Source organism: Asterias amurensis, chromosome 15 (assembly GCF_032118995.1).
Source record: "Asterias amurensis chromosome 15, ASM3211899v1".
Lineage (NCBI taxonomy): Eukaryota > Metazoa > Echinodermata > Asteroidea > Forcipulatida > Asteriidae > Asterias > Asterias amurensis.
The window spans coordinates 9,917,841-9,928,165 of NC_092662.1; the positions used below are offsets into that span (position 1 = coordinate 9,917,841).

At 40.2% G+C, this 10,325-nt stretch overlaps 1 long non-coding RNA gene across 1 annotated transcript; it reads left to right on the forward strand.

Moving 5' to 3' along the window:
* The first annotated feature begins 961 nt into the window (after nucleotides 1–961).
* LOC139948503 (uncharacterized) lies at nucleotides 962–3,589 on the forward strand. Its single transcript, XR_011787452.1, has 2 exons — nucleotides 962–1,291; nucleotides 2,330–3,589. It is a non-coding gene; the product is annotated as an uncharacterized lncRNA (long non-coding RNA).
* Nucleotides 3,590–10,325: the final 6,736 nt, after the last annotated feature.

Genomic DNA, 10,325 nt, shown 5'->3' on the forward strand with positions numbered 1-10,325 from the left:
TTAATACCCCCCCCCCCCCTCCCCTCCCTTGTATTAAAATCAAATAAAGCCTCATGAAATCTGGTAGAAGCAAACAAAGCTTGGAGAGTGAGAGACTGGGGAAAAGAAAACCAACTGGTCTTTAAAAGAAAAGACAAAACAACTAGTAGTGGCTCACCCCTTCACGTTGCAAGGTCTCGGCGTCTCTGTTGGTGTCTAGTCAGTGTTCACGCGACGGAGGTCTTCGTTACAATGTGCGACCAATTATTTTTTGGTTTCACAGAAGTTTAACTCATCAGAAACGAACCATGGTCAAACTTGTTCAAGTCCGAACACGTCGTGTGACGTCACCCTGTCTGAATGAAGTACTCCGGAACAAGAACGGACATGTTTGGGGTTGTGTAGTAGACCAGTTTGTTGTGACGTCATCTGTTGACTGCTACCACCGTCAATGACCAGTGACCAGGGGTGTTTACAACCTGTATTTATTTTGTTATCGCAATTTACTTTAAATACCATTATTTTTTCTGTTGTTTAAAATTGAAAACGATATTGTAAGTAAACATAATTATATAGCAATAGTAGTGATTATAATTTGTTTTTAAACAAAATAAGAACGACTTGCCACATACTTGCCATGATGTGAAATCGTAAACACCAAACGGACAACAACAACATTACAACAACAACAACAACAACAACAAAAGCAACAATAACATCAAAAACAATAACAAATAAACTGCCAACTTTCTAAAGTTTTGATAATCCCAGTGTCCATAAGTATATGAAGCAAGTTTAATTTGTTATATTTATTAGGTTAAAATCTGTATAGCTGTAACACTTTTACGTGTGACGGTTGCTTCTATACACTATTAACATCCCGTCAAGAATTAAGGACCGGAAGATTGAATACTGAACGAGTTTCAACCTGTCTTGTTACGTCACCGTATCCCAATGGTGAAGAACGAACGGTCCACGGCGGCACACGATCGGACATGTTTTGGTTGAAAACTAATCGGCTTTGACGTCATATGTTGACTACTACCCGCATGAATGACCAGTGACCAGGGGTCATGTAGCCGTGTTTACAAACTGCGTTAATTGTGTATTGTCCATCAAACTCTGTGTTTACAGTTAGGGGCCAGTCCGTGCGCACCGTGCTCGATAATGAAGCATAGCGCTCGATTTCATTTGCAGCGAGAGCTGGCCTCGGACCCCTTCGAGATTTCGCGTGAAAATGCGAGCGTTCCGACACTGCTCCTTCAAACCGATGGGAAGTACATTTCCGTCGGAGTTAGACCAACATGGTGGGGTAAGTAGCCTTCTCGACAATCTAACGAAGATTTAGAACCCAATTTTTACCGAATTTAACCCCTCTAAGACATTTATATTTTCAACTGAAGTGTACTTAAGTTTTCACACTTTTCGAAGAATAGCCTCACATTTTTGGTGAACTTGACTGTTTCGAGCATAATGGAGACAAATGAGGTCGATATTATGGTAGACGAAGGGTTTCTGGTCCTATTGATGGTACATTCACTTCTGCACGTTCAACCGTTGTCGTGTTTTCGGCCTCGTAATTTCACGAGAAATCACAAATTTCTCCGTTGTTGCGGCACTCATTGTTGCGTGACGTTACAGTAAACACGATTTTCTGGGGCTGCTGTTTAGTTGTTTTGTCTTTCGTCGTCGTCGTCGTGGCATGTATTTATAAAACATTTTTTTAAATATCAGAAAGTAGTACTAGTAGGGACCTGGTTTAACTTTAAACATTGTTATAATTATACCATGGAGGAAGAAATAGACCCTCCATGCTCGTACTACACAGTGAGTCAGTGACAGTTCTAGGCTATTTTGGACATGATATTTACAATACACAAGTTTTTGTCTTCAACTTGCACTTTGTTTTATTGCATTCATATATTTGTTTCTTTAGTCATGTTAGTTGTCATCTTATTATACAAAGTAAAATTTTTAATAACCGGATGTGTTTATACCGCAAACCTTATATTAGCGTGCTACGGAGTACAGTGCCCCCAGTTTAGGTCCATATACAATGAGAATTAGCCTGGTTATTTCTGTCAACCTTTTTTTAAATAACTATATGATGGGATCTAAACAATGGAACAGGCCTGTATGCTTCGTTTTTGAAAGGGCAAGGGCACCAAGGCGTTTTCTCTTTGGCAAAAGGCACCCTATGAGGATATTGTAAATTTCTACTGGAGCATTTCAAGGGCACCAAGGCAATGGCAAGGGGCAACGGAGGCAATCGCCTCCGTTGCCTCCGTGAAGTATCAGGCCTGATGTAAAATTAAAATCTTATGATACTTTTTTTCCCTCCAAACCTCAGGCCTACCCTTGATGACCTACCGTTGTTTCTAGCTTTTGGATAATTCCGTCACAAAGTACTTGTCGGAGAACGTGAAGTTGAACATTGACTGGTTTCTTCCTGATGTTGTAACCCAGCCAGATTTCTACGGGGTGTTGTAATTATGACTGTTCGGGAATGCCGTGCTCAGAGATGTAGTTGGTATCGCTAGGCTTGGATGGGTCAAATAACAGTCTTCCGAGATGAAAGGTGTCAGGACACTTCGTACCTTTGCCTCTTCGCACCCTAGACGCTTCGTACCTTTGCAAGGTACGAAGTGACTATGGGACTCTTCGTACCTTGGACACTTCGTACCTTTGACACTTCGTACCTTCTTACAAGATACTTTAGTACCTCGTACTAAATGAAATGTTTTGCTGGGGTTTTTTTTTCTCAAGCTAACAGACCCCGAATTGAGTTGAAACTTTTGCATGCTTGTGAATTTATATTTCTGAATATTTTTTTAATTTAAAGTTTAAAGTCTTAAGCCTGGTTCATACTTACTGCGAATGTGAATTCGATATGGATTTTACTTGAATTTTACATCACAACTCTGTTTTCGTTGCGATATTTGCACAATGCAATATTCGCACAATTCAACCTCTGCAAGTTATTTGTGAACTTTTGATATCAACATTGGTATCGCATTGACATTCGCAGGAAGTGTGAACCTTCATTTCAGATCAGAGACAGAAAATATAGTTCAAATGTGAACTTAACGACCAGTAAGCTTTTCAACGAAAAGATCTTTGCCAATAGTATTGTACAATAACTTTAAGATAAAGAGTAAGCATTGTTCAATCATTGCTTTACAGTGTTCCCATCAAGATAAATTACATTATTTTAATCAATATCATTGGCAGACAAAAATAGTACTTAATGTTGTATTGCAAGTTGCTTGTGATATTTATAGATAATAGGGAAAATAAGAAACTAGTTGAATTAGAAAGTATAATTTCCACTTTATATGTTTACAGATCTCCTAATACCTGGGTGTTCCTGTAACAACTTTTTTGTAATTTTTCTCTGAGCTGACCTAGCATTAAACAATTATTTAAATAATTAAGACTCTTTAAAGGAAAATGTGGATAATTGCATGAGACATTCCTACAGCTGAAAGAATCAAATAAATTAATAAATGAAATAAGAAAAGAATGTTGCAGTGTTTAATAAAAAATATGTTGTTAACAATTGACCAATCCTCACAGAATAAAAGCATGAAAATGGGCAAGTAATGGTGGACCCTTGAAATGCAGTAGTGTTTCTTTCATTAAGGTATAAACCACAGCGAATATCTACTACTATTTTCGGTGGAATGGCATATTAAAAAGCTTCAAAAAATAATTTTAATGGATTTAGCCATTGTACGGCAGACCTTCTTTAAACGAATCCCTTTTAGACAAATGCACAATCCTTTGAAAAGCCTGGTACCTCAATGTTTACCCAACACCGCATTAATCAGTGTAACGTTTGAAGTAGGGAACCAGACATGACTGAAGTGTACGGAAACGCTAGGCAAATGACTAGCGTTTCCTTACACAGCAGCTGATTGGTTACACTAGTTACATAGGACATTGAGCATGGTCCATGTTTTGACCAATCACGTGTGGGCTCTCATTTTACTAGCGAGACATGGCGGATTTCTCGATTCTGAACGGTCACGCTGACGAAGTCGGATTCTTTTGGTGAACTTGACTGTTTCGAGCTACCTTGGAAATAACGAATACAGCGAAAGACTACATCAATAGTTTACCTAACAGTCTATCTATAAAATTCTTCTGCACAATTTGGTTAAATATTAAAAAGATGACGTTTTTGAAGACCATTATTTCTGCACAAAGAGGGTAATGTTTTTTGTCTCATATTTCTTATTTTTGGATACATAAAATTATGAAATAATTTTTGTAGGTACAATAAAACATTATTACTCCGTTTTATGAAAGTTTTTGTCTGTTAGAGTATTTAATACTCCCGAATTGGATTTTTTAAAATGCGTCCTCCGAGCTCATTATATATTCATAGCCGCGACGGTCATGAATATCTAACAAATGAAATGAAGGGGGTTTCTGACCCTTGCGCACTGACTGGGGCTGTTGGGTGGAGTGGGGTGGTATGGTCATGCTTGCATTATTTCGTTTGAACCCTCTTTTCAACGCTGATGGTACAGAGAGGATCACAACACATGACATTGTACATGTTTTTCCGTACGGCCGTTAAAGCACCCGTTGTTTTAAGTCGATTTGACGTAATTTCCAATTACTCCTCACGGAATACTCAGAAGGCCTGTGACTATTGTGTATTGTTGTCTTACTTAATTCTACCACCTCATCAAGTTGTTGTTGTTGTTTGGGTTTTTTTCAAACTTGTCCCCAAAAATACTGGTTTATCTTTCGACCCTTCATAGTGTACTTTATATTCTCTCTGCGCCTTGGACATCGATGGGTTGATTGGGTGCTTTTGACATAAAATTAGTATTATTATTATTGTAATTTTATTTTTTTATAACTATATTTAAGAAAGAAATAATACAACGGGTAACTGTTTTTTACACAAATATAAACTTACTTATATAAAAAAAATGTTTTTAGTAATAATAACTTGATATTGTACCCCAACATGTTATAATTCTCAATTGTTTCATATAGGCTATAAAACGAACAACAATAGTACAAATGTTAAAAACTTCGTTCAAGAATTATCAACTCACTAATCAGTGTATAAACAAAACCCAATACGGCGCGCCAAAGTTAGAATACACCAAATCATATAATGCTAATTTAATAACGACAACCAAGTTTTTTTTTTTTTTTTCTGAATTTCTGGTCATTTAAATAACAACCAGTAGTCTCAGCGCAACGGTTGCGGAAGTTTGTGATTATCGTTGATTCGTCCAATATCCAACCCGCTTGAACATGTTTGGACACGCTTGAAACGCTGCAGACGATACCCATCGGTGGACTCCTACATTTTTGACCGGGGTGTTCTTGCTTGACACGTCTTATTTTCATCAAAATTACTTGTGTAATAGTTTAATTAGTTACACAATACATTGTACGCTACATCGTCCAACATACAATCAAAAAGAAATAACACTATCTCAAATATGTATGAAATTATTCCATTACGCGCCAATAACAAACACCCCTCGCGACGTTATCGATCAACCCACCATTCAACCTATACGTTTCGGGGAAACGCCCCCTTTCCCCTCTCGCAGGCGAAGACCCTCATATGACCCTCATGACTGAGGGTCATGACCCTCCTTCAGAAAACGGGTTCAAATACGCATTATATACTACTCACTGTATACTCAGTACTTTCCCGAGTCCTGTGAAAACATATCACAGGCATGTTACTCGGGTGGGATTCGAACCCACGACCCTTGCAATTCTAGAGCAATGCCAAAACGCGATTTCCAGAGTTGACTATTAGAAAAACAAGATGGCCGCTCTTCCCCTTTCTCTGCCCGTGGAATAAACTTTTTAATTTCGAGCCACCCCGAAAAGCTAAAATAGCGTGATTACTTCTTGCGGATACCCCACCCGAGTGTGCCGGTGCAATTTTGAACCCCGTCAATGATTTACTTTGGCGTCAATCGACGATTTCTGGTCAAATTATGACGTCAATTTTGCACCAAAAAGTTGTTATTCCCAAGGTTTTGCGAATTTTGCATGACTCCACACAGGAAAAGTTGTTCAGGATGCTAAACTTGGTCGATTTGCACCGTCAAAACGCGATTTCCAGTGTTGACTTTTAGAAAAACAAGATGGCCGCTCTTCCCTTTTCCCTGCCCGGGGAATAAACTTTTTAATTTTCGAGCCACCCCGAAAAGCCAAATTAGCGTGATTACTTCTTGCGGATACCCCACCAGAGTGTGCCGGTGCAATTTTGAACCCCGTCAATGTTTTACTTTGGCGGTAATCGACGATTTTGTGTCAAATTATGACGTCACTTTTGCACCAAAAAGTTGTAATTCCAAAAGTTTTGCGATTTTTGAAAAACTTCACACAGGAAAGGTGTTCAGGATGCTCAACTTGGTCGATTTGCACCGTCAAAACGCGATTTCCGAGTTGACTATTACAAAAACAAGATGGCCGCTCTTCATTTTTCCCTGCTCGGGGAATAAACTTTTTAATTTTCGAGCCACCCCGAAAATCCGAATTTGCGGGATTACATCATGCGGATACCCCACCCGAGTGTGCCGGTGCAATTTTGAACCCGTCAATGATTTACTTTGGCGTCAATCGACGATTTTTGGTCAAATTATGACGTCAATTTTGCACCAAAAAGTTGTAATTCCCAAGGTATTGCGAATTTTGCATGACTCCACACAGGAAAGTTGTTTAGGATGCTCAACTTGGTCGATTAGCACCGTCAAAACGCGATTTCCAGAGTTGACTATTAGAAAAACAAGATGGCCGCTCTTCCCTTTTCCCTGCTCGGGAATAAATATTTTAATTTTCGAGCCAATCCGAAAAGCCGAATTAGCGTGACTACATCTTGCGGATACCCCAACCGAGTGTGCCGGTGCAATTTTAAACCCCGTCAATGATTTACTTTGGCGGTAATCGACGATTTTTGGTCAAATTATGACGTCAAATTTGCACCAAAAAGTTGTAATTCCCAAGGTTTTGCGAATTTTGCATGACTCCACACAGGAAAGTTGTTCAGGATGCTCAACTTGGTCGATTTGCACCGTCAAAACGCGATTTCCAGAGTTGACTATTAGAAAAACAAGATGGCCGCTCTTCCCCTTTCTCTGCCCGTGGAATAAACTTTTTAATTTCGAGCCACCCCGAAAAGCCAAAATAGCGTGATTACTTCTTGCGGATACCCCACCCGAGTGTGCAGGTGCAAATTTGAACCCCCTCAATGTTTTACTTTGGCGGAAATCGACTAGTTTTGGTCAAATTATGACGTCACTTTTGCACCAAAAAGTTGTAATTCCCAAGGTATTACGAATTTTGCATGACTCCACATAGGAAAGTTGTTCAGGATGCTCAACTTGGTCGATTTGCACCGTCAAAACGCGATTTCCAGAGTTGACTATTAGAAAAACAAGATGGCCGCTCTTCCTTTTTCCGTGCTCGGGGAATAAGCTTTTTAATTTTCGAGCCACCCCGAAAAGCCGAATTAGCGTGATTACATCTTGCGGATACCCCACCAGAGTGTGCCGGTGCAAATTTGAACCCCGTCAATGTTTTACTTTGGCGGTAATCGACGTTTCCTGGTCAAATTATGACGTCACCTTTGCACCAAAAAGTTGTAATTCCCAAGGTTTTGGGAATTTTGCATGATTTCACACAGGAAAGTTGTTCAGGATGCTCAACTTGGTCGATTTGCACCGTCAAAACGCGATTTCCAGAGTTGACTATTAGAAAAACAAGATGGCCGCTCTTCCCTTTTCCCTGCCCGGGGAATAAACTTTTTAATTTTCGAGCCAACCCGAAAAGCCAAATTAGCGTGATTACATCTTGCGGATACCCCACCGAGTGTGCCGGTGCAATTTTGAATCCCGTCAATGATTTACTTTGGCGTCACTTGACGATTTTTGGTCAAATTATGACATCACTTTTGCACCAAAAAGTTGTAATTCCCAAGGTTTTGCGAATTTGAATGACTCCACACAGGAAAGTTGTTCAGGATGCTAAACTTGGTCGATTTGCACCGTCAAAACGCGATTTCCAGTGTTGACTTTTAGAAAAACAAGATGGCCGCTCTTCCCTTTTACCTGCCCGGGGAATAAACTTTTTAATTTTCGAGCCACCCCGAAAAGCCAAATTAGCGTGATTACTTCTTGCGGATACCCCACCCGAGTGTGCCGGTGCAATTTTGAACCCCGTCAATGTTTTACTTTGGCGGCAATCGACGATTTTGTGTCAAATTATGACGTCACTTTTGCACCAAAAAGTTGTAATTCCAAAAGTTTTGCGAATTTTGCAGAACTCCACACAGGAAAGGTGTTCAGAATGCTCAACTTGGTCGATTTGCACCGTCAAAACGCGATTTCCAGAGTTGACTATTAGAAAAACAAGATGGCCGCTCTTCCCCTTTCTCTGCCCGTGGAATAAACTTTTTAATTTCGAGCCACCCCGAAAAGCCAAAATAGCGTGATTACTTCTTGCGGATACCCCACCCGAGTGTGCAGGTGCAAATTTGAACTCCCTCAATGTTTTACTTTGGCGGAAATCGACTAGTTTTGGTCAAATTATGACGTCACTTTTGCACCAAAAAGTTGTAATTCCCAAGGTATTACGAATTTTGCATGACTCCACATAGGAAAGTTGTTCAGGATGCTCAACTTGGCCGATTTGCACCGTCAAAACGCGATTTCCAGAGTTGACTATTAGAAAAACAAGATGGCCGCTCTTCCTTTTTCCGTGCTCGGGGAATAAGCTTTTTAATTTTCGAGCCACCCCGAAAAGCCGAATTAGCGTGATTACATCTTGCAGATACCCCACCAGAGTGTGCCGGTGCAAATTTGAACCCCGTCAATGTTTTACTTTGGCGGTAATCGACGATTTCTGGTCAAATTATGACGTCACCTTTGCACCAAAAAGTTGTAATTCCCAAGGTTTTGCGAATTTTGCATGATTTCACACAGGAAAGTTGTTCAGGATGCTCAACTTGGTCGATTTGCACCGTCAAAACGCGATTTCCAGAGTTGACTATTAGAAAAACAAGATGGCCGCTCTTCCCTTTTCCCTGCCCGAGGAATAAACTTTTTAATTTTCGAGCCACCCCGAAAAGCCAAATTAGCGTGATTACTTCTTGCGGATACCCCACCAGAGTGTGCCGGTGCAATTTTGAACCCCGTCAATGTTTTACTTTGGCGGTAATCGACGATTTTGTGTCAAATTATGACGTCACTTTTGCACCAAAAAGTTGTAATTCCAAAAGTTTTGCGATTTTTGAAAAACTTCACACAGGAAAGGTGTTCAGGATGCTCAACTTGGTCGATTTGCACCGTCAAAACGCGATTTCCGAGTTGACTATTACAAAAACAAGATGGCCGCTCTTCATTTTTCCCTGCTCGGGGAATAAACTTTTTAATTTTCGAGCCACCCCGAAAATCCGAATTTGCGGGATTACATCATGCGGATACCCCACCCGAGTGTGCCGGTGCAATTTTGAACCCGTCAATGATTTACTTTGGCGTCAATCGACGATTTTTGGTCAAATTATGACGTCAATTTTGCACCAAAAAGTTGTAATTCCCAAGGTATTGCGAATTTTGCATGACTCCACACAGGAAAGTTGTTTAGGATGCTCAACTTGGTCGATTAGCACCGTCAAAACGCGATTTCCAGAGTTGACTATTAGAAAAACAAGATGGCCGCTCTTCCCTTTTCCCTGCTCGGGAATAAATATTTTAATTTTCGAGCCAATCCGAAAAGCCGAATTAGCGTGACTACATCTTGCGGATACCCCAACCGAGTGTGCCGGTGCAATTTTAAACCCCGTCAATGATTTACTTTGGCGGTAATCGACGATTTTTGGTCAAATTATGACGTCAAATTTGCACCAAAAAGTTGTAATTCCCAAGGTTTTGCGAATTTTGCATGACTCCACACAGGAAAGTTGTTCAGGATGCTCAACTTGGTCGATTTGCACCGTCAAAACGCGATTTCCAGAGTTGACTATTAGAAAAACAAGATGGCCGCTCTTCCCCTTTCTCTGCCCGTGGAATAAACTTTTTAATTTCGAGCCACCCCGAAAAGCCAAAATAGCGTGATTACTTCTTGCGGATACCCCACCCGAGTGTGCAGGTGCAAATTTGAACCCCCTCAATGTTTTACTTTGGCGGAAATCGACTAGTTTTGGTCAAATTATGACGTCACTTTTGCACCAAAAAGTTGTAATTCCCAAGGTATTACGAATTTTGCATGACTCCACATAGGAAAGTTGTTCAGGATGCTCAACTTGGTCGATTTGCACCGTCAAAACGCGATTTCCAGAGTTGACTATTAGAAAAACA